General features: G+C 30.7%; 1 long non-coding RNA gene across 1 annotated transcript in view; it reads right to left on the bottom strand.

The window, feature by feature from the left end:
* Positions 1-6,937: 6,937 nt before the first annotated feature.
* LOC129960642 (uncharacterized) overlaps positions 6,938-25,978 on the bottom strand; it is a 33,857-nt gene continuing 14,816 nt past the window's right edge. The window contains exon 2 of the long non-coding RNA XR_008783646.1: positions 6,938-7,117. This is a non-coding gene — a long non-coding RNA (uncharacterized LOC129960642). The remainder of the gene's footprint in view (positions 7,118-25,978) is intronic.

Below are 25,978 nucleotides of genomic sequence, written 5' to 3'. Positions count from 1 at the left end.
CTAGAAATCTTGCCAGTTCTGGAGATGAGCTTCTTTGGGGGGGGATGAAAGAAATGACGTCAGAAGTCATGTGCTTGCTGGGCGTGCTTCGAATTTTTTGACACTTAAGAATGGAAATGCGACCCAAGGTTTCACAATATAAATTATTCTCTATCATCATGTGACAAAGCAGAGATTGCATCTCAGTAATTATGTACAACATTGTTGCTACGTTATTACAAATGGATTGAAATGAACTATTTTACATGATGATAGTTGGTCATAAAAAGAAACGAGATTTATTGCAAAATATATAGACCTTTTCACAAGCACGCAACTAAATAAGCATTAATAATAACTCGAGGTTAGACCGTTGATAGGCTATTAAATCCGGAAGCAACAAAGCATGAGACTGTTGATAATGCAACAAAAACACATTTTATTTTAGAATAATCAATTTGTTAGCATATTAAAAGGAACACAATTTATATAATACTGTACAATCTTGATGTTAACATTAAATTGATGATATGCATGATCACAATCCAATAAATTATTAAATGTTTTTTTTTGAATAGAAAAAATGACAAAATTCATTTTTAGAGCTCATTTTGCTGAAATAACAATCAGATTAAAAATGAAGGGATAAAAAAAAAATAACGTTGTAAATGAAAATTAAGTAAAAAAAGTATTGGAAAGTTCTGAATTATATTGATGCTATACAGAAAGGAGATGAACAAATTGAATGATTTTGATTTAAGGAAATGAAGATTATTTGAAGCCTAAGAAACATTTTATATAAAAACAATTGCTCTATTGTGTAAAATTAAAGAATTAAACAATTGATACAAAAAATTTCACTCAAAAATGGAAACTAGAATCCTTTATATGGATCCTTCTCTCCCTTTGTCTGTCCGTCTTAATTGATCTAGCTGTTTAGATGGGACCGGTGATTCGCCATTCACACGAGTGCTTGAAGGATCCTTACGCTTGGATTCCAAAAGCTTGAGGAAATCGATCTGAAATTTGGATTGAGGATTTGGATCCTGATCATCGAGGATCGAGTTTTCTTCGTCGACTTCCTGGATTTCATCGAAAGTTACAGGTTGGGTTCGGTATCTGTTTCGAGGGCGATTTTGCCTCCTGCATTTTGTATGTTGCTTGGGATATTCCGAAACTAAATGTCTATTAAGCCTGGAAAGATGTTCTGGATAAGCTATGTCCATATCAGATCTCACATTTCCAAGAGAATTTCGAGGCGAATTTGACATTCTGATTTATTAAACTACAAAATGCATGAGTTGGAACCATAAATCTTTCTCTCTTGCTAAAATTGCACTTCAAAAATTCACTCTTGCATCAATTTTTCTGAAAAAGAAGAAAGAATAATATTAACTTATCTCAACACAATTTTTTAAAACTTAAGTTCAATATGCTTTTTTTTTTTTTTTTTTTTTTACTAACTACATATATAGCTAAAATATGCTCAAAGTAGAAATATTAAGTGGCATTTCTTATCGGTTACAAAATAATTTATCATCATCAGTTCTTTAAAAAAATTTTTGGGAAAATATTTAACATCTTGATAAGGACACTACGAAGCAGGAAGAAAAATGATAGTTAATTTTCACCTAAGCATCGCTTAAATTATATATCAAAAGATAAAATAATATGTTAAAGGTGAAGAATTCCACAGAGAGATTAAAAGTATACTACATTTTATTCAATAGTAAAGTCATTTGCTATGTTGAACCCTTAGTAAAACTGATGGTTTGCGAGTCCTATTTTTCTGAAATTGGTGTTTAATTATTTGCTCTAAAGTAAAACCTAAGTTGGATTTAGTGGTTTTTAAAAAAATGTGTAGAATTCATTTTTGTAAATGTTAGCTTTTTGTTTAAATTTCTTTGTAAATTGTTGAATCGGCTAAAAATTTTAATGCAGAAACAGAATATATGTTGTTTTATTAAATTCTCATTAAAATATGGAAACCTTTTTGCCTCAAGTTCCTTTCTTTGTTTTGAGCTTTATTAAATAATGGTCTGATCTACTTTATTAACTAGTGGTCTGAATACATTGAGAATTTTCTTTGTGATTTTCATTGTTTACTATATTATCTCTTCAATGTATTTTCCGTGAATGAATTGTATAAAATCGTACGAAGATTCTGTCAAAATTTACCTAGTTGTTTACCAATTTACCAATTTCTTGAAACCGAGTCAGGGAAAAGATTTGATTTCGAAAAGTTTGGATGCTTTCTTCAGAAGAGCAGATTTGTTTCAGCAATTCTTTTCTTATGAAATATATATAGCATGATTTCAAACAGAGATCGATTTCAAACATCCTTCATGCCTAAATGTTGTAAGGGTCTGAGTAGATACATTTAAAAAAACCCGGCTAAATAAATTTTCTGTCTATAAAATATTTCACTTTTTCTGATACACAACGCTATGAATTGCTTTTAGGGAAAAACAAAATACTCCAGAAGAAATAAATTTTCATATTTTTAAAAAAATTAATTTTCAACATTTTTAGTTTTAGCAGTCGAAAATATTGGTATGTTGCAAATATATTATCCATATAATTCTAGACTCTCAAAGAGATCGCTACAAAAGAAAAAAAAAAAGATTACTCCTCTCATAGGAAAATACGAATTAATAAGTTTTTCATTTTATTAAATCATATGAAAAAGTTCTGAATAGTATCGGAGGGCCGCAGTTGCCTGGTGGTCAGGTCTTGGCTTCGGAACCGGAGGATTTCAGGTTCGACACCCGATTCCACCGAAGAACCGTCGTGTAAAAGGGTCTGGTGTACGTTAAATCCGTCGGGCCTAACGTCTTCCCGCTGATGTGGTGTGGAAAATTAGAGAGGTGTTGTCCTCGTCATCTGACCGCGTTTTTAAATTACGAGGTCCATCCCAAAATAGCCCTAGTGTTGCTTTTAAAAAATAGACATTAATATAACTAAACTGAATAATATAGACTTCAAATGAAGCCTTTCAAAAAAATTTCTGAAAGATGGGGGGGGGGAGCTTTTTTTCCCAAGTATAGTATCGAGAAAAATTGATTTTAGAACATTTTTTTATTAAGACTATTGGATATTTTAACGGTATATTCTGCGCAGAAGTTTTTTTGTTGCCCTTCCTCACTCTTACTTTCAAAAGGAGTAAGTTTTGCTCAGTAATGTCTTGTCCAAGTATCCACTTGCGCTTCAACCGAGCAATAGGAGCATTATTTTGTTCATGACAAGGATAAAGTGAAATCTTCGGATTTTGACAGGCTTATTGCATAAATGAAAAAGGAAAATGCCATGAATTATTATCTTCATGCTGAAACACCCCCCCCCCCCAAAAAAAAGGCGACTGCTTTGATATTTTATGGGCCTATAAAAAGAGGCTAGGCAAATAGATTTCTAATGATAAAATAAAAAAAAAGAACACTTTTTTATGAAATACATTGCTTTCAAGCATAATTATTTCGTCTCAGAAACTCTGTTTCATGCATTTGTGAACAATGATGAGAAGAAAACAAGAATATGAAAGGTAGTATCACTGTACCCATTTGCACATTTATAAATTTTATATTACTGACAAAATTTGAACAGAATGGCGAGTGAAAAAAATGATGTATTTCAACAAAACCATTTCAGAATTTTCTCCAATGCCATTTCTGCTGTACTGCAGTTCTAGATGAGAAAAGATCTATTTATAGCTTTTCTGAAGCTGGAGAAGAAAGAGAAGTTCAACGCTCTTTGAAGTCGCAACAAAGACAGAATCGCTTTTTTTAATTTTAGCTTCGGAACTATACAAGGTGTCCACTCTTATAGTGGCCTTATAGTTAACTTCTGAACTGTTAAAGATAAGCATATATTCGCAGTAGGAAAAATACTTTAAATGACGTAAAGAATTTCATTTTATCTAGATGTATTCAATAAATATAGTATTGTAAGCATGTTGAAATATAAATTTTTACTTGAAAATATTCTGCAGATACTAATATTTTGAATAGTAAAAGTTTCGCTAAACTACAATAATAACTTATCAATTTATGAAGTTTCAATCTTGGATAGTTTTAACAGGTTCCAAGAACACTCTTAAGGTGTCGTATGCAAAATGAATTATGCTTTAATATGGCTATTAGTTTAAATTTCTGCCGATTGCTTGACATGAAGACGTGTTACTACTGCTTCAGAAACATTTAAGTATCAAATTATTTGTTTAGAACAGATTTTATGTCTTATTTTTTAGTCAATTGAATTAATTTTTTAAGGAATAACTCCGAGGCATCTCCAACTTATTTTTCTTTGTGTTTTAGGATGATAAACTGATCTTATAGAATAAGAAAACATCAAAATGTTGCTAGTTCGCTGATTTAGATGTATGGAGAAAGTAAATATACCAACAAGCTATCATTTAGACCAGTTCAAAAGTGGTAAGTATATTTATCATTGAACGCTAAAGATAAAAATATTTTAAAATGTTCTCGAATAAATATATTTGCCATTTAATTTTTGGTTAATTAAAACAATTTGCAGGCGTTTTTGTTGCAGAAACAAACGGAATTTCTAAGAATCGAAAGTCTATGCTTAAATTAAATTGAATGATCGCAAGAAGCAGTACGTTACAAAAAACAAAAAATAAAAAATAAAAAAATCCGTATTGCATCCTAATAAAGTTAATTCATAATATCTTCTTCATTTGTTTTGTTGAGAAATAAGCTAGAAAATCAAACGGAATTTCTAAGAAGCGAAAATCTATGCTTAAATTAAACGGAATGGCCGCAGGAAGCATTACGTTACAAAAAAAAATCCGTATTGTAACCTAATAAAGTAATAACATCTTCTTCATATATTTTGTTGAGAAAATAGCTAGAAAATCAAAAATTGCAAACTGTGAGTATTCGATACACTTAAAATGAAGTCGAAATGTGCTTAACGATTATTAATAACAAGTTGGAAAAAAATGTCTATTACATGAACAGTTCTTGCCATATTTCAGGGATTAAAATATTGAAAATAAGAATATTTTGGATATAATAATGTCCATAAAATTTCGTTTTTTGTTGAAAAAAATCTTAATGATTTGTAATTAAAAGACAAATAATAGTCATTTCTGGTTCATTGTTTCGTTATTTATACGGATTTGTCAACAGTGTCGAGGCTTCTATTCATAAATCTTTTCAACAACGTGTATTTTGAAATAATATTGGATACGGAGGCCCGTGGTAGTGGCCCCAGAGATCGATAGATTTAAGTTCATAAGGTTGTTTCCTTTGGATTGCTTAAAAAATAGAATCCATGAAATCCATTCTCGAGTAGAGTAGATTTGATATGCCGTATAATTATAGAATGTAATCCTATTTCACCAAAATTGTTTGCATAATGTGCAAGGAGAATAGATTTCAAGGATGCATTTCAGCCTAAGGAAGACATTTATAGCAAATTTTAAGGTAAAGTGACTTTTATTTCAAGTAAATAAATTTGTTTAATACAAACGTATATTAAATAATATTTCATTTTGTAATGAGATTATTCATTTTTTTTAATTGCATAAGAAATTATTTTTCTGATGTTTTTTGCGTACGAGCTGAATGTAAATTTCATACTTTTCTGTTGAATATTTGAACCTATAAATGATTTCAAAAACATTTTTTATTGTTGTACAAATATTTTACATTTTCAAAAGCTGACAATTTCTCCCCTGAAATAAATTTGTGCACGACCTATATATAATTTAAAAAGATTTTACTCGTTCAGATTTATGAGTAAATCTGATTAAGGAACTTAATGTAAGGTATCAAGAATTTTTTACTAAACAGGACTGATAAACAGGAAAACTGTATAAAAATTCGGATTTCGCAATTTTTTTCAGCATTATATTTATTAGCTTAAACAACATAAAATATAATTTTTTACAGGATTTGAAGCCTTTTTCTATTGAAATTGTATGCTTGATCCTAATGGTTTAAAAATTAGCTTTTAAGCGGTTAATTAAATTAGCTACTATTACGGTTTTGTGTGGTTTATTAGCGCAAGAGCCATATTTGGCTATACTGCGCTAGCAAGTACTACAATGGGTACCTTGTATATAATGAATACAAACAATCCATATTTTCCCCATACAATCGATTATATATTGTGAAGTTGTGTCACTTTAAAATTGTCATTACATGAACGCCATAAATGTAAAACAGGCATTGAAACACAATTCCAAAATATATTTTGATTTTGTGATATTTCCGAATTGAAACTGATTTGAAAATTATTAAGATCAATTAATATTTTATATCTTTTTTTTTGTTCTGCATAAAAAATGCATTTCGTATCCTTCGGACTTAAACCTTAAATTCCGCAATTAATCAGATTAATATAATTTAAAAATGTAAAACTGTAGTTGGAAACGGTAATGGATGTTGATTAAATCTCCAAAGGACTTTCGCAGAGATAACTATTCAATATTTCCTTTTTTAAAATAGACAAATAATTAATCAATCCCTTAACTATCGACTAAAATAGCCTTAATAAATAAGATTTCTAAGCGGATGTACAATAAACTTGAAACTTCAAATTAACAAATTTTCTTGTGGCATTTAATTTTAATCTGCTTTTTCATCGATGTAACAAAACCTCAAGGGTTTATCGTCTATTGTGGAATACAGGATATTCCGATCCTGAGATACTCGGGATCGGAATATCTCAGGATAGAAGGAACTTTATTGAGTTTGTTCTTCCCAATGCCTTCCATTGTTTACTTCCTTCTTTTAACGCCAAGTAAGAGAGCTCTCTATGAGAAGCAGTTTTCATTCTGTTTGCTTCTTGCTTTTCACGGATAGCCAAATCCAGCGTGTTAGCAGAGCATGGCGACCCTTTAGACGCGAGATGAACTGTGGTCCTCTGGATATCAATTCGGTTGCTAGCCTTCTAAATGGTTAGTTTGCTAGTGATCAAACGAAGGGTTTACTACCTTGGACTTGACATTAATGATGTTCATTATGCCTGGGAGTGACTTTCAGCTTATAGATTCCAATTAACAATATGGTAAGCGCGGAGACTGGGATGGCCAGAGTCAGTGGTTGTCATTGATTATTGAACTTCCTGTGGATGATGTCGTCTGGAGCGAATTTCTTTCCATATCGCATGGGTTCTAAAAAAATTGATTTTTCAGCGTGTAACATAAAATAAAAATTATTCCTGACAAACTATATGATACATGCTTCATTGTTAAAAGAATATTTACTAAGAAGGAAACTTTTGATACTGTGTTCTGATTCAAAAGATCATCACCGATACGGTCGATGATGTGATATCCATAAAATAAAGCCTTTATATAGTAACTTGTTTATAGAGGGGAATTAATGTCAGCAAGTTAAGGAAATTTTGAAAATAAAAGTTTCAATCATGGTACCAATTAGGGTCAGTGCTCATCAAAATGCACATTTACCCAAAGAGTGTTATTGCATTTGGAGAATTGCTGAATATTCCACTGAAAGAAATAACTCTGGAATTAAATAACTCTGGAAAGAAATAACTCTGGAATTAGTCAAAAAGTGACATATGTATAATGATTTACCATACTGCGGATCCTCACATTTAATCCTCCAAAAATGCCAGAATACTTTTATACTGGATACATTAAATTACCAGTTAGACTCATCATGCAAAATACCTTGAGATACTTTCAGCTCCAACATTTTATCCAATCATTGGGTAACTGCCGTTGACGCTCTCTTGTGCCCTAATTTATTTCATAATGATTTTAATAATTCATAACAAATATACTTTTTGTCTTACTATTTTATGATTCATAGAATTAGTTTTTTCTGCAATTTTATTGAGAAAATAAGGCTAAAAATATTTTTTAATCGACTTACTTTCGGCCTTTTTTAATCTAATAACCCTAAGTAACTGTCTAGACGGAAATCCATCACCGTCCATAGCAGAAATTGCAATAACTGTGGTACTGAAAGATTAATTCTGATGTGGTGTTTTGGCATAAAAAGAAAAGATTTCAAATAAACATAATATTCATTATCTTGCAATTCCTCGTAAGGAAAGAAAGATTATGTATCTGTAGATGAGTTGTTTGGTATTTACTAATTGTCGAATACTATGCAACAATTAAATGATTATTGTTTTAAGAATTCGAACTGAATCAGCATAACATAGTTTAATCCCAATGAAGAATTAATTTTCAAGCCGAATACTGATATGATTGAGGAGGAGGTCGAGGTTTCTTTCTGGTTGCTGTAATTCCAACTTACGACGAAACAAATTCATTCCATTCTCAAAAAGTGTAAAAACATCCGATGAATAGTTTATTATTCTATGAATATCATCTTTCATCACATCGAGGTTTTTTCTGCTTAGAATATCTGTTTAACATTTTTATTACCCAATTTTCCTCATTCAGTTTAGTTTATAACAACTCTCAACAATTTATTATCCATTTCAAAGCACGAATCGTAAGTTTTACTGATTTATAGAAATATTTAGTGAATAAAAACTTTATTTTCTGAACGTAAGTCTCATTCCATGTTGAGTCTAGCTTTATCAAATACTACTCGCACGATTCATTTATATTATGATGATATATCGGCCTTAGATTATTAATCAAAATATTTTCACATATAGTCGATGTCAGAAGTGATGCTTACATATGGAATTCAAATAGTGATTTGAGTTTTGGAATTTTTGTAATCCAAAACATCGAGATACTAAATTGATAGTAGGGAATATTCATTTTTGCCTTTAAGAAATTTTATTTTAACTGTGGGTATTAAGACTTGAAGAAAAGTACTTATTTTTCTTAAATGCAACTAATTTATTCCACAATTTTGCACCCCCTAGTAATGGCGCCCAGGCCATCTCTCTGCCCGCTCCACCCTGGTTACGTCACTGCTTTTAATGGTTCAGAAACTTACTGTGTATTTTCTGATGCAACTGAAAGGAATTAGTGAAAAAAAAATTGAAACCAAGGAAAACAGTTTATGCATAAAACAGACTAAAATATGTTCGCTTCATTCAAAATTATCAATAATTCTTCACTTGAAATGATGATATGAAAATATTCATACTCCAATCAATTTATACAAACTCAGAAGGTTGTTAAGAGGCCTAGGACATTATTACAGAGTCTACAGTAAAGTTTTAAAGGAGCTATTGGCATTAGTTTAAAACTAAAATAACATGAAATTTTCTTAATTCAACCTATCAGATGCATTCAGAGGAGTCTTCCCACTCCTGTTGTTTCAATGTTTTTGGCATCAATGACATCATATTCTACTACATTTTAGTTTCTCTATAAGACTACTAAAAACCTTTTGTCTATCGTAATGGGATTTATCTACATTTGCTCTTTATGCAATAACTCGTAGTTTCCATCACAAAAAAGTAGACAGATATTTTGTAAACAATCGCAATATCTTGCTTTGTAAAATCGAGCTTTACCTACTGGAAACGAAATTGTGAGTTTGATTCTTTCACTGTCTAGGAATTAGAATCAATCATATATTATACTTAACCTAATATATAATGTATATAAATTATGAGATACTATTAAAAGTTAACGCATTAATTTTTTTGGCTGTGATGAAGCTTCGCCTGTCATTCAACCGAGAAGTCGTTAAAACCTCATTTCAACGTTTTTTCTACGGACGACTCTTTTTTTTTCTTTTCTTTTTTTTCTTTTTGACAACGTTTTTCTGTTTTTGACTCAAGTTCTCTCAACGCTTTTATTTTCTTTCTTATTACTGATAGGACTATGGATTACTGGCATTTGGAGGACATACTGAGAGTCACATTTTGGCTGCTGTGGGAAACAAAATAATCCGTTAGATTTCTAAATAACAGTGAAAGAAAAATGAGTTTGACAGTCAAATTAATAACTGGATTCCGTTAACCTTCGCGACTGTGCGTATACCTAGATACCTAGAAACACTTCATTACTTTACTATGTATTTCCTTTATAGATAATTGATTTCCGTTAATCTTCGCGTCTGTGCGCATACTTAGAAACACTTCATTACTTTATTATGTATTTTATATATACCCTCTTTATCTTCTTACAAACAACAGAAAGTATTAAATGTTCTTGTTAACGCATTTAAGTAGATAGTGTTGCAGGTTCAACACTTTATTCAAAACTTATCGAAATCAGAATAAATATGTATTTTAAAATTTCTCATGATTATATCGAAACGAAAAGAACAAACAAATGAAAAAAAAATTGCAACAAACCATTTTATAAAATATACATATTTCTTTTTTGTATTGAATGCTTTTCGTTGTTTGTTATAATATTTTAACCCTCTGGCGTCACGAAACATGTGTTTTATGTAATTAAGGCTGTTGCAGTTTACATCAGATCTCTCTCTCTCTCTCTCTCTCGCCTACGGCAATCTTTCTATTTTTGAGAGAAGAGAGAGAGAGAGAGAAAAAAAGAAAACAAGAGGGCAATTCGGATGGGCTTTATGCGATGTCGAATTAATTTTGTTGCATTGCATAGATAGTGATGTGAACAATTTCAAAGCAACCTATTTTTGTTACATCTTATTGTTTCCACATTTTATTAGCCAGGATGAAGAATTCTAAAGTGGATCTCAGTTTCAGTAATCAAAAAGAGTTATGAAGCGCATTCACTGAAATTGAGACAACATTTGAACTGGAAAATGGAAACAATCACTAAATGCAAAAAAAGTAGCACTCTCATGATGATTATGAAAGGATTTCTTAAGAATAAGTTCGTTGCATAGGAATTCAAACTAAGCAGTTTCCTATCGAATAAAATAGAGAAAATGTTTGATTCGACGCTTTCAATGACACTTTAAACTCCCAGTTTCACTGGAAAAAGAATATGGCTGAACTGCTGAACCCAGTTTTAAAAATTCTATGAAAATTAAAGCATTAAAGATTGAGATAAATACCAGTATCTCCTCCAATCTACAGTGCAAGATCTAAAAAATTGTGGAAAGTTTCTCCGAAATAACTAAAAATTATAAGATAGTGGACTATCTAAAAGAATGGTTTGGTAAGGAAAATGCATTAATCCAAGAGATCATTAGAGACTTGTTGCAACTCAACATCCCTAAAATCAAGGTGAATTTAGAGAAGCCAAATTTAGATACTTTCATTTTTTATATGATAAACTGCTGAAGAAAACTCATTCCTGGAATTCTTATGCCTAACAAAGGATAAATATGCGAACCTTTAATTTCCATCAATGGAAATTTCATCAACATTAGACATTTTCACAACATGGGAAAGGTAACGTCTTTTAGTCGTTGAAACAAAAGAAATTTAGATTGCTCAATTGATTTTGTTAAAAATGATATTGATAATGAATTTGGAATTCAAATAGCAAGAGATAATCTAAAACCGAAATAAATATTTTTAAAGTTTCTATGAATGCGTTAAAAAGATTATAAAAAAAACAAAAAAAACGGAGGTTAGAACAGTATCGCAAAAGCATGAAGCCCAGACAGAGGAGTTTTAGCTAAACTGGAATCGTAATAATTTTATAAGATATTTTAATTTTTATATGATGATTATTTTTGGATTTTTTAAATTCTTATTATATTTATTAATGTTTTATAGACTTCTTCTACTATTTTTTTGTCTCAGAATTTTAAGATTTTTGTTTTATTTTAAGATTTTGAGAAAAATTACTTTTTCATTTTAAAACATTTATTAAGGCATTTTTAAAAATATTTGATATTCATTAATTTCCAATTTTTGGTCTTTATTTTGATTTTCATTATAGCTTAAAAAGAAAAAAAAAGATGTAAATAACATCCGTTTGAGAATCGAACGTTGTCACTCTGAAGCTTCAATTCCACACGGAAACTATTTTATCAGATCTGCTGGTTTTCTTTACATTTACATCCAATTTAGAAATTTTTAAATTTTTAGAATTTTTAAGAATAAATATTCTAATTCTTGCATTATTTTGCATTATCATCTATACTATATTTAATATTCACCTAAAATTGTAAATACTCTAATTCACATGAATAGTATTCCTATACTAAAAATAAAACTTCCACTTTTTATCTTTTTGTTATATTCTGATTTATTATTTTAGTTAATTTTATTTCTCAAAAATAAAGATTTCAAAACAAAGCCTTAAAAGCGTAAGATTCTGATGGAAATATTTTAAATAAATTAACCTTTTAGTCACATTTATAATATATAATTTTATTTTCAATGAATAGTCAAGTACTTCTTTATGATTACATTATATCATCATTGTGTCTGATTCACTCATAATAATTACGCATGGCAATGCTTTCAGTCAAAAGAAAGTTGGGGTATGATAAAAAAATCTTTTGGTTTTTTTCCTTTAGGAAATTATAGGCCCAGGTCTTATCCTGCATTTAACCGAGACTCAAAGTAAAGGAGAATGGCAATAAACACATTATAAGAGAGAAAATTTGCTTTCTTGAAAGACTTTCAGGGATCTTGGATTAGATTTAGAAGTGATAATTCATCAGCCAACTCGGCCGCAGAGGACATTGGTGAAATTATGTCGAAGTCGCGATTAGACTTCTTTCAAAATACGTTGATGAGGAAAGATTTGTCATGTAGCACCTCAACAGAACAAATTTCTTTCTACAAACAAGATCTTAAAGAAACTGCAGATCTAATAAGAGAATGAAGATCTCGTATAAGATTATTTAGCCATATGGTTTAAAATTCGCCATAATTTATTGCAGTGTGTTATCACTATGGAATCTTGATGGAGCGTAGTTTCTTTACTTAGATTTTAGATATTTGTTTCCTGTTTCATAGAATTCAGTTCTTTTGTACAATGTCGTGAAAAAATTCATTGCAAGATTTCTTTAAACGACGCCAATATTCCTGGGGAGGCATCAAAAGTTCGCCGGGATATTGAAAAAAGGAATGCCATCAACAGAAAATTGACAATTTTTCTTTTATTTAAAAGTGAGAAACAAATGGCTTTCTATTTCAAATTTTAAGCTTTCTAGTTTCTTTTTGTCTTGCCAAAATTATCTTTTTTCTAAAAACTCCAATGATTTAAGTATATATATATATATATATATATATATATATATATTTTAAAGTCATCTATAGCTGCATTTACCGAAATATTGCCTTTTAATGTTTTAAAAGGCAATATTAATAAAATATTTAATAATATTGCATTATTAAAATATTTAAGAACTTCTTTAAAAATACACCTAATATAGCAACACCGTAATAAATAATTTAAAGTTTTATATTTCATTTAAAAAATAATTATAGAATATTAGTTTTGGATATTAATTATTATGCTTTCACAAAGATCTTAAATTTATACAGCTTTTTAGGGCAAATTTTCATCAAGCATTAATTCTACTAACTAAAAAAAACTAAAACCAAAATAAATTACATATTTTCGACTAGATCATTGCTGGGATTTCAAAATTCTATCAATAAATAAAGATTTTACAACAAATCAAATAATTTTAAGATTAATTTAATAATTAATTAAACAAATAATTTTAATTTTTCAGCAAACTTTTAATGTTATTTATCAAATAAAAGACTAAAAATATTCATACAATGTAAATTATTTTAGTTTACTCTCTAAATACATTATTCCTAAAAATTTAACCAGTTCATAGGTAACTGAGATTTTATGCTTAAAATGAGGCAGTTTTCGTCAAATCTAGTTTTGAGAAATATACATTTTTGTTTAAAATTTCAATATTTTTTTAAATGATGCGATCAGAAACTTAAACCATATTTGTAGTTGGTACTATTATTTTATTCATCTTTATCAATTTTTATTTTTCATTCATTTTCTTTAATTAAGCAGATTTGAGCGAAAGTAATTAATGTACTTTAGTCACAAAGTCTTTCATTATCAAAATTATCAAATATTTTCAATAATAGCGTGATAGATGGATCCAAAGCGTATAATAATGCTTTAACCCTGTATTAAAATGCATTGCAGTCACGAAAGTTCTCAATATTAGGACAAGAAAATACAGGAATAAAGAATCTCAATTAGAATTTTTTTGGACTGTCTTTCCATAGAATGCAGTTAAAGCTTTCATTAGTGCTTTCAAATTTAAGAGTAATAATTTGCACATCATCATGTTGCTACAATATATTTCAGTTCTTATTCACTTACTATGGGAATAACTCTGTTAGCGTCATCCAACTTGCAGCAAGATTAAAACGTTCATTTCCCTTCATAATGAAAAATCGTAAAAATACCAGTACCTTTTCTCTTAATAATTGTTTACAACTGCCCCATTCTATATAAGCTATAAACGTAAAAATAAAATAAAAGTGCTTTAAACATATAGACATATGCAGAAAGCTCATTATTTTGAATCATTCCTTAATCTCAAGATATTGACACTCGACATGTATCTGGCAGAAACATAAAGTAAGGCCTTTTTTAGCAATTTCATTGACAATTCTGAACTGAAGCGTATTATTTTTATTATTATGAAAAATACAAATGTATTCAAAGAAGAATCACTGACGAATATCTGTAAAAATTAGTCATCTCTATCAAGAGAGAAACGGTTGGAAAATGCGTCTTAAAGAATTTGCTTTTGTAAAAAAGTAGCTCGTTTAGAAATAAATCAGTACTTTATTTCGCCGTTGTTGAGAAATTCTCGAGAAATATTAGCAATAGTTTTAGTTGAGGACTAATACTTTATGACTCAACATGCAAAAAAAAAAAAAAAAAAAAAAATTTGAAATGAAATACTCGTCCAGAGATTAAAAAGGATAAGAATTTTTTTTTTTTTTGTTGGATTTGATATTTATTTGAGAATGAAACGATCCATTTGAACAAGAGTTTCTCTCTCACTCTACTGCGCCAACAAAAAGTTACGTCATCAAAGTGATCAAGGCAGGGGGAAGATATAAATATAACGTTGAATTTCCATGCGTTGCTAGAAGCCCGAGAACATAGCTTTGTTGATATGTCAGCATCTTCACTTTTGAACTAATTCAGAAATAAAATTGATCGAGAGATTTAAAGATTTGCTTCCTCGATCGCAATTCAGTTATTTAAATTAAATCCGGGAACATTCAATGACCGGGATTTAAGAAAAAAAAAGGTTTAATCATTTGCACCTGATTTTGTGCCTTTTCATTGAGATGTTCTTCGTGCGCAGAATTTTTGAGCTGATTACTAGAACAAGGTAGTCGGGTAACGGATTTCATTTAGAATTAGCTCGATTAAGAAACAGGCATTCAAAACCTGCTACTGTAAAACTCTTCCACATTAGAAAAGAAATCGGCTTCGAAGCATATTATTTGAGATTTATAATTATTCAACTAGATAATATTTTAACTGTACATAATTTCTAAATTATTATATGTTTCAAGAGGAATTTCACTTTAACAAATAATTTTATATTTATAATGTTTTTAATAGATATTAAGCTATTGTTTTCGCTTATACTCTGCATCATTCTAAAATTTTGTTTTTCAGTCTCAGGCAGGTATGAAATGTGGCATTTCGTCCAAATTTGGAAATTAGAATTTTTAACAATTCAAAGTTAAAAAAAAAATCAAGCAAAGTTGAAAGTTAAATGATGCACCCTTATTTGAGCACTCAAGGAAATTATTTTTACGCTAATAAGACACTTTTACGAAGATCAAATAAGACCCTAATCCTCTTTTCTTCAAAGTATATTCCGAGAAAAGTACATCTAGAGGATTAGAAATTAATTGTATATCTATTTTTTTCTTCCACTTAGCACGCCCACCTTAAGTTGCCATAAGGTGGAAAGAAAAGGAAGTAATTTTTCTCTTCAAGGTAAAGTGTCATTTTCCAGTAAAATAGGGACAAATTATTCTTATATATATTTGTTTATAATTTTAATTCTTACAGTATTTGAAAAATAGATGCTTTCTTTCAGAAAACAAATTCGAAATTCATCAGAATTCCTGGTATTAAACATACATTACTATTATCGCTTTATCTTACAGCGAAATTCCTTAAGTTCAGCAATATCAAAATAATCCGAGGGAGATTTTTATGTCGATATTTTAATCAGTCTAATAATACATTGGATTGTTTTAGTATTTTCTTTTGTCCAAGAGAATATTGTCACAAAGAAACATGCATTTTAGAAAAAAAAAATATTTATTTCAAAACGTAATGTAAAGTGAAGGCAGAAACACTCATTTCTGGTTTCAAACATTGAGATCATAACATAATATATTCAAGGAAGCTAAAGTCGCGTGTGAATTTATTTATTATCACACAGAAGCTTCCGGAACTTTTTAAAATGGATAATTTTACGCAACACTGTCAACAAATCATTAATAATTTAAAGAAAACTAATTGAATAAAGAATCAGAAAAAAATCTGGTCCACGTGCGTTTAATTTCGCAATTTCAATGTACAGAAAGGTACTAAACGAAGAAGTTTTATTTCTTTGAAATGAGGCAACACTCTTTCCTAAGAAGAAAGAGTGTTGCCTCAGTCTGGGAATGCTGGGATATATTTCGAGGTCGCATGATGAGACCCTTGTATCGAGATTTCTCCCCTTCTGAAATTTATACCCAAAATAGACCCTAATATACTGTTAATTAACCTTTGTCATTAATGTCTTCAGTTTCATTTTCTTTTGATTGCCAGAATAAGATGATGGCAATGCTTTATTCGTTACACGTTAACTAAGTATTTTGTTTCCGCCGAATAATCAAGAAGTCTTCTACATCTGATGTTACATCTCATTACTTTCGCGTAACTTCATTGGATCCAAAATATTTTTTAAACTATTTTTTAGATAAAATTACTTTTTTGATCGGTTTGAATCCCTCACGAATTCATCTGAACACATGTCGATGTTTTGCATCATTTTATACTTTATCTTTCCCTTTTATTAGTTGAATAACTTTAGAATTTTTCTTCGGAAAATTTTTTAACCAAGGATTTTTCTCAGAGACCTTATTTAGGTCATTTTAAATAATATTTCAAAAGTTCCTGCCATTTCATTGTTAGCTTCCCATTTTTTTTTGGGGGGGGGCTAAGAAATTTATACATTAGCATTCTGCGTATAGGCTAGTGACCAAAGATTTTAATCCTTTCGGCCCTAATGGTCATATACATCGAACAATTTCTTACTGGGTAAATAAATCCTGCTTTTACAAGAGTTATCATGAAAAGAACCAATTTTACATGAGATTTAAAGTTTCAATCATGTGAAAGTCTGATCGAAAGGGTTAAGTTCAGAGGAAAACGACGGTTAAAGTTTTATCTAAAATGATAAAATGAATGAATAAATAAATGAATAAAATGATAAATGATTAAAATATCACTTCAATGACAGTCCAGTATGACTATCCCAAGTTTTTCCCCTACTGAGAGGCTAACATTCACTATTAGATGCAAAAATGTTCATTAAAATGTGATGTTTTCACATATTTTCTTAATTTTTTTAGGAAAAAAAAAATAGTCAGTCTTAAAAATAGCAATAAAAAAGTCGTAGAGCATGAAATTCTGCGTAAAATGAAAACCGACATTACATATTTTGCTGCAGAATTGCGTGCTAGCTATTATTAAAATGACGATTGATTTTTACATTTTTCAAAATGATTCTTCTTTCTTCCGAAACATGACGCATACAATTAAATAAATTCCCTAAATAAATATTCTAAGCAAAAATATTTACTTTTATTAGGATATATAAATATTTGTGCATGTTGGTGCACGAAAACCAGAGCACCCGTGTATTGTGGAAATTTGAAGAGGAGGTTTCAGCTAGTTTGCACTCCATTTAATTCACCTAATGGTCATTGCCAATTTATCTTTTTTGTCAATTCAAAATTAAGAGTTCCATATCAAAATAACATCCATCTAACTTCAAAACGGGATTTCAACTATCTAACCCCAAAAAATTATTTCAACATCTGGACGGTATGAATACACGAACACTTAAAAAACTCTACGAACAAGAATACAAGTGGAGAACTGCTACAAAAACGCATTAGCAGAATTTTGCAAGAACACAAGAAGAAAAGTTCAAGTTGGCAGAACAACTTACTTTGATGCTTTCTAGGAAAGCGAATAATGGGATAAGTTACACGGTGTTGTTTGGGAAATGGCTTAAATTTGGCTCTTACCAAGTTGTAAGTTCCGTGCGTGTATCATGGGCCTGTGTTTATTTATCTGGCCTTTTTCTCAAAGCGCTCGTGAATGGATGGTTTGAGTGTGATTTGTGGAAACGCCTTAGTGCAAAGTTACTACGGTATTAATAAAGCGTGAGATGGCGAGCATTGAAAAACAAAGCGAGCAAATTTTTACACTGCAAAATAAAATTTCAATAGAGCTTCACAGTGACTAGCGGTAAGACGGCATTCATAATACTAGCAAAAAAAGCGAAGATAAGGAAGCTGCTGCATGAAAATTTCATGTTGGTAAATGAAAGTGTTTTTTTTATAGCCATTTTAAAGGCAGAAATTATGGTCTAAGAGAAATTTGCTGACCACATGAATTTGAATCAATGCTATTCCAAAAAGGATTATGGCTATTAAAATCCCCCAAAATAATGAAAGGCGATGGAATTTGGCAGATCAGTTTATTAAGATCTGTTAGATGATTTGCTCGCTGGGAGGCAAATCGTGTTTGCAAACGATAATTAAGGATTATATCTGAATGCATATAGCCACAGCTTGCAGATTAGTGTTCATATTTAATTGCATAGATGGAAAATCTGTTGTTGCAAGAACTGAAATGCCACCATAACTTTATTTCGAATATGATGCTTGCTAAAAGTTTAAGAATGCATTGAGTTATTTAAGAATGTTCTACTTATCTGTTGTTTGGAGTGCTTTGTAGGGGAAATGATATTTGTTTAAAATGTTTGCCCATTCTGAAGATTTATTCATGTAACTTTGGCAATAACACGAAATAAATGCAGCTGCAAAATATTTAAATAAATGAAAGAAAAATGAGAAAGTTTATTCTAATGGGTTTATCTAAATGTTTATTCTAATTTTAATGGGAAAGAAAATGCTTTTTTTTTGCTTACAATTAAAATATTCTGATGGTAAGAAAATTGGATCGGAGGTCACTTTGTCTTCATACATATCACTTGAACTATTGCCAGATAGATGAATTTTTAGATGCTCTTCTTTTTTTGTTTTGTTTCTTTTTCTTTTAGTGTTTTTTTCTTTTGCTATCCTTTCCTTTGGTAAAGCTTTTTTTTTTCATCCTTTGATTTTTTTTAAAGGAAGAAGAAGAAATTTCCTTCCAAGAGTTTTCTATTTCAAGGAGGGTAAAGCTTAAATGTGATTATGTCTGTGTCTACTGTTGTGTGTTCCGCGGGAATGTATATTTCTGTGGTTATTATTTGCGGATTTTGCGAGCTGCACTGATCTGAAGCTGCAATGGGTAAATTTAATGCTGATGAATATGAGATATTTGGATTTGGTGTCCTGTTATTTACCATAATTTGTGCTTTCGGGAATGAAATACTTTTCGTAATTTCTAATTTTTTTCTTGTTTTTAGCCTGAGCATGAACAGTATTAATCTGTTAGATCACTTTGGTGATGTAGAAGTACATTTTTTACTATTGTGATCTGAAAAAGAGCACTGGGCACAATTTTTAAAAAAATCTTTTCTGCAACCTGTTATAGTATGACCGAATTCTTGACGTTTAAAGACATGGAAAGAGTTTGGCACATACGGTTTAACTGGACAGTTCATATAAGCTAATTGTACAGATTTTGCAGAATTGAATTATCAACAGTAATGACGCGAATGCTTTGTGGGAAAATTTTGGTTATTTTTTTAATTGTAATCCTGTGAACTGCTATTACATCCTGGTCTTTTAAACTGTCTCTTAAAATTCCTTTTCGAATATGACATCTCTGCAGAGGAACGCGTTCTGTTTGTCGATGTTGTGGTTGGGTTTTTCAATGCTCTGCAATGAAGGCTCCAAAACTAAAGCATATTTAGTGATTGTGTAAATAATGAAATTCGGAAATAGTTGGAAATGTGATATGCGAGGGTAAAATAAATATATAAGGAAAAAAGTTCAAAAGAACGATAATAACCACTTATATTATCCAAAGAAACAATTTGAAAGAAAACTGAGCATAAAATGAGTTCACACTTTAATGAAAAGCAAATGAAATAAAAAGGCAGTGCGGTAGTTTGATAAAATGTGTGGTGACTTCTGATGACCAGGCAGCGATTTTTTATACTTTCTATGACGTTATGGATGAGTTGTGGGCTCAGAGTTCCAGATGTCGCAAAGAGAACATTTTTTGTTCTGAATCACTTGAAAGAAGGGAGACAGTGGATTAAAAACATAAAAGCAGCAAAATATATATTAGTACCTTTTGAGTAATCTCCTATATAAACAAAAATCAAAAAACAATATAAAAATGAGAAATGCACAAATTAAAAACAGATTTGAGAAGTTATTCGAGTAAATTTGAAACCAAATATTCGTTAACCATATAATTTAATCATTCAAATGATGAATATTCTTGTAATGAGATTTTGCTATTTCTTGGTTAATGCCGATAATCGCAGACGGTTACTTTATTCCTGTAAAACTTAAAAAACATTTTTGTTAGAAAATTATTTTCTAGTATTTTATTTCCAAACTTTTATTTCTTATTTTAGGGGAAAAAATACATTTCGCTCATTCATATTTCCAGATACAAACAGGGCGAGTGCTAATAAATAATTTTGAGAAGGTATTTTAAACCATCAGAAATTTTGGGCACTATTACTTACATACTATTCAAATAAGAAAGGAAAGCCTGGTAGACTATGTAGGTTCTCGTCCCTTCTGCGCATTACACAAAGGCGCAAGAAAGTACGGCTTGAAAAAATATTTTAGTTCCTATGAGATTTAAATTATCTGAAAATAGTCTTGTTAATGAGCATAAAAGTAAAAGTTCAAGGCGTTTTAAATGATTTAAAAAATAGCCAGACAACCCCGAATTTGTATTTTAAAAATGTTACAAAAAGTATTTTAGGCCGGCAAAAATTTAAACGCGCTTTAAAAAAGTGCTGAGTTTTGACTTCCCACACTTCAAGTGTAGGGATAAAAATACCTAATACCCATAATATTTTTTAAAGTATACCTAAGTTTCCCATCCCTAAATCAACACGAGTCAAAGAAATCCATATCAGAATTCCTTGGTAAAAGTTCTAGGGGGGAAAAATCAAAAGCACTTTGCTTTTTTGTTGCGACGTAGGCTTCATCTTTTCTCTAATTGTACAAATTATACCCTGCCGTAGTAAAATAAATTGAAGTTAAATTCCCAATCTCTTATCTTTTCGCCTACACATCTGCCAAAATTATGTTAAGTATATGTATAATTCAATTACTAATTGTACGATGAAAGCAATTATGTAAAATTGATTTTTGTTAATATTTGTTTATGTTGAAACAATCTATTTCCAACGTTCTGTTAATGAACCTCGCTTTCACGCATCATTGTATTACTTAAAAACTGTGTTTTCGCCATGCTGAAGTGAGATCCTAATTAAAGTTAATGTGACAGAGCGTATGCCCTTTGACTGCATTTTGGATTGGAATTCGATGTAGAGCCTGAGTTTCGGGTTTCCACTGGAGATTTGTTTATCTAATCTTTCGTTGATTTCGGTATATAATTGTGAAAGATGTCTACCGTAACAGAATTACCCAGATTGTGTGGGAATGAAAATTCGGTGTTGTTCTGTTTGGAAACTTTCATTACAAACTTTAAGCTCTGAAACTACTGGAAATAGAAATTAAAAGTTGATTGGAACGTTTATGGGAAATTTTTGTTAAAACACTACGGTACGACACCACATTGCCAGACGAGCAATTGGAAATTGTAGCTTTAGAATAGATATTCCGCAGCAAAATATAGTTTTAACGAAGCTCCTGATTGAGTTAATAGGTTCGTAGCCTTTACCAATTCATTCGCAATATCTAAATATACCGGCAATCAAAAGTTAAGATACAACCTGACTTTTGTGTCTAATTTGAGAATGAATGAACTTAGAAACAAGAAACTTGGAGAAAATATGCACTAACCAGTTCATTAAAGATTTCACCATAAAAATTTTCTTAAGTTCAACACAAACAAGATTTGAAACAACAAAAATATGGACAATCGGCAGAGAATTTCATTCTTGAAGAAAACAGTACATTACATTTTTATGTGAAAAAATATCACGAAAACAATATAAAAATGGGTTCGAAGATGGAATGTGCCCACCCCTAGCTGCAATGCATTGGTGGCATCGACTTCCACACTGAGAATTTTGTTTAACAACGAAAGGGGAAGTGAAGACCAGACACATAGTAATTCTTGTTCCAGCTTATCTATCGACCTTGGAGGAGAGCTTAAATCAGCAACCTGTTTCTCAAGGTAGTCCCAAAGATGCTACATATCATATTCAGATGTAGGGATCGAACACATGCAGGTCAGTATGACCATCAAAAGAGATTCCTGCCCAAACCATTCTTCCACCTCTTCTGTAACTGTGGCTTTCAACAATTTTGGATTGGTTGTATCGGGTGAAATGCTCCCGCCAAATCCTCTGATGACCTGAATCATTATCCCGTGTGAACCTAGACTCGTCTGTGCAAAGTGCAGAAGGTCCAGAAGACTAACCTAACTAAATGGTCCAGGAAACGGGTTCTCTTTCCCAAAGTAAATGGGTTGTCTGGGACTTGGCTTCAAAATGAGACACACAACTGCTCGTCTTGCATACATATCGATATTGTGAAGGCGTCTTTGCACTGTAATAGAGAAGATTCTTGTTCCTGTTGCCACAAAATGATCTGCCATGAGCTGAGGCACAGTAGTGCTTCTTCTCCTTCAAATAGAAAGAACTAAATGACCACACTACGAGACTCATTGAGACATCTAGCAGCAACATTTTGTGACTTCCCCATTTCGTCCACCCGAGCGCCCTTTAAGAATCAGACAAAGGACTTCTTCTATATAAACTGATAGACTTTCCTGGATATTGTCAACGAAACGGCCAATAATAATTAAAGATCAACAGTCATGCACAAAATTTACACATGAAATTAGGAAGGTTAGATTTTTGCACATTTTCTCCCACTCCTATATTGTAATAATATTTATAATGAGCCATGATCCCCGCCACACATCTATTTGTTTTATGTAAGTAAGTATATCTGGCAATGGCCAGTTAAGTGAGCACTTAATAAAATAGATTTAGTTACCAATTGACGCTTAGCTTGCATGCATAACTTACAAAGTTATTACATTTATAAGTATTCAATTCTTTTAAATAAAAAAGGTAGCTATTGTTTTTGCATGAGTTTCCTTAATGTTCATTACTATCCTGCATATAAGCTATTAATTTTAATGTTACGTCAATTTATTAATTGTGAGCTTAAAAAAACATACTGTACCTTAACTTTTGGAGGCCAGTGTATAAGGTATAACACTACTAATGATTTGAAAATATTAAGATTTAATATTCACGCTTTTTTATGACAATTATATGAATTGGCTTCAATTGAAAGATTTATAAATAGAACACAATAACAAAAATTTATATGTGTAGAAATTCCTGTTGGAATTCCTGACTTATCCAAAGTATGATGTAACCCTTTTGAGCATGCGCAATGGTGACGTCAGGAAAAAATCACATGATGCCATAGAAGCAGAAGTAAAATTCAGTTCCAGTTTAGTTTTGGTTGATGAAGTGTGTAAGAACGGAATCAAAGATGGTTTCGTGCACGTAAAATGAAATCTGTGTCCTCGTTTAGCCAATAAAGAAAAAAAAAAAAAGGAGAATGCTTGGATAAATGATTTCGATGTTTATATGAACTAATTCATGCTGGAATACCTTCTGATTTAGAAGTTCCTGGAAAGACAGGTAAGAGTTATTTTCCTTTACATTTAGATGTTTTTGAATTTGGGGTCTACTAATCCAGAAAATTCCAATATTTGCGAAGTTTATTGAGTGAAATTCTCGCCGCCATTATTCAGTATATTCTCGTTACTGATAACTCTTTGATTACAAATTTTTTCTATCAAAGTAAAAAATGCAAACCAATTGTTCTTCAATTGATGTAAGAGGAAATGGTTGAGGTTTTTAAACCTTGAAACCAAAAAATTGAATTTCATGTGTCGCGTCAAAATATCGACCTGGAAACTTGAAGTATGTGATCTGAGAAACTGACGGAATTAAAAATTCACTAAAACAGGTAAATTAAAAGAAAATTTTAACGATTCTTGTTTGAATTATCGTGATTTCATTATAAAGGGCTTAAAGTGTAAAGGCAAAATATTTTAGCTAAATGCACAAGTTTTAAAAGTACCTTTTAAATATACGAAAAGGATATTTTTCTTTCGATAGAGAAGTCTTTGTTTCAATTGTTTTTCTTGGAAACACAAATTGGATCTGTCCCTTTCAATACACTAACAGGTTTTGCAGTCTGAACCAATATTTTCGCTTGCATGAACAGGTAAATTTGAATTGTCTCCCAAATAGGAAAGCATTGCAAATAGTCAACTGGAAATTGATGCAACCACATCGAAATTTTCTAATGGTTCATATGATAAAATTACCGAATTTGGAATATCCATAAGCAGAGGAGGCCGTTATTTTACTTCCGATAGCCTTAGCTTCGATGGAAGATGGGAACGGTAATAAGATTGAAACCCTGATCCTTTGTAATTCAGGATCACAAGTTTGTATTATTGCGGAATCCTTTATTCGGAAATCCTTTTTTTAATTATGATTTTGAGCCCTAATCGAATACCAATAGCTATCTCTAAAAACATAAGAGAATTTTAAACTGTATATTAAGTCAAAATATCAAGATAATGTAAACTAAAATGTACAAGCTTACATTTTGAAGTTAACAGCTTCACAATTCACGCGTAAGTTAAATTGAAGGTTTTTTTTTCGATTATAATGGCGTGTCTGACACGTGCATCTCATTATTAAATTTTACTGCTTAAATATGCAACTAAGTGAAAGTATTAAGTGATTAAAAACGCAAAAAACACTTGGAAAAACCTTCAATATATCGGTTACCTTTTATGCTAATATAAGTATTAAAATAACAATGAATGTTCCAAATGGAATGCGTCATCTAATTAGGAGCATAAGTAAGTCGAGGGGCTAAAAGGATTACAGTTGGTCTACCCTAGTTTTTTTATAATTCCTATGACATTGACTTAATATTTGGCGGAGATCATTCCATTTTTATCCTTCATACAGACAAATGTTCGGAGACATTGGTAAACTCATAGCTCAGAATTCGCGATTAGGTCGGATAATTGTTGGAAATATTGAATACAATTATGCACTGGTTAGTTGCTTCAATGATAGTTTATACAGATTTATTAAAATTCTAGGAAATAGAATCGATAGCAAATTGGGCTTTCAATTGATTGCCGAAGAAGCGTTCTTTCAAAATCGTTTTAAATCAAATTAAAAGTTGAGCTCTTATGGTAGATTCATTGCTAAGTTGACGTTATTGTGTTTTTATTAAAAAGTAGTTTTCAGGTAAAAAAATTCATATAATTCTTTTTTATATCGATGAAAATCAATGGAAAAGAGATTCTTTAGATTTTAAATTTGAAAGGCATTATTAGGATTTTATGCGCGGATGCAGAGATTTAAATTGCATGGCATTCTCAAATGAAATTCCCAATAATAAATATTTGCTTCCTCACCATGCAGTTTTTAAAAAATGTAACTGTTAGTAAACTTTATATCGTATCTGACAGATCTTGGAAAGCTGATGAATCTACATCTATGAATCAAACTTTTCTATAAGCTCCAAAATTCAAGGGAATATAGTTGGTATACTTCTTGAGTTTATAATGTGAAAAATTGCTTCTGGCAATGACATTGTTAAAATTATAGGCAGATTTTTGTATGCCCAAATGATTCAACTTTATAACTAATATAGTGGATATTTAAGAATTCTGGGTCTAAATATTTAAACCAGTAACCGTTTCTTAGACTTTCCTGTTCATCCTTTCTATCAACTCACTGTTTCAGATGGATAGCTCTAGATG

This window comes from Argiope bruennichi, chromosome X2 (genome assembly GCF_947563725.1).
Source record: "Argiope bruennichi chromosome X2, qqArgBrue1.1, whole genome shotgun sequence".
Lineage (NCBI taxonomy): Eukaryota > Metazoa > Arthropoda > Arachnida > Araneae > Araneidae > Argiope > Argiope bruennichi.
This window is presented reverse-complemented; position numbering and strand designations above follow the sequence as displayed.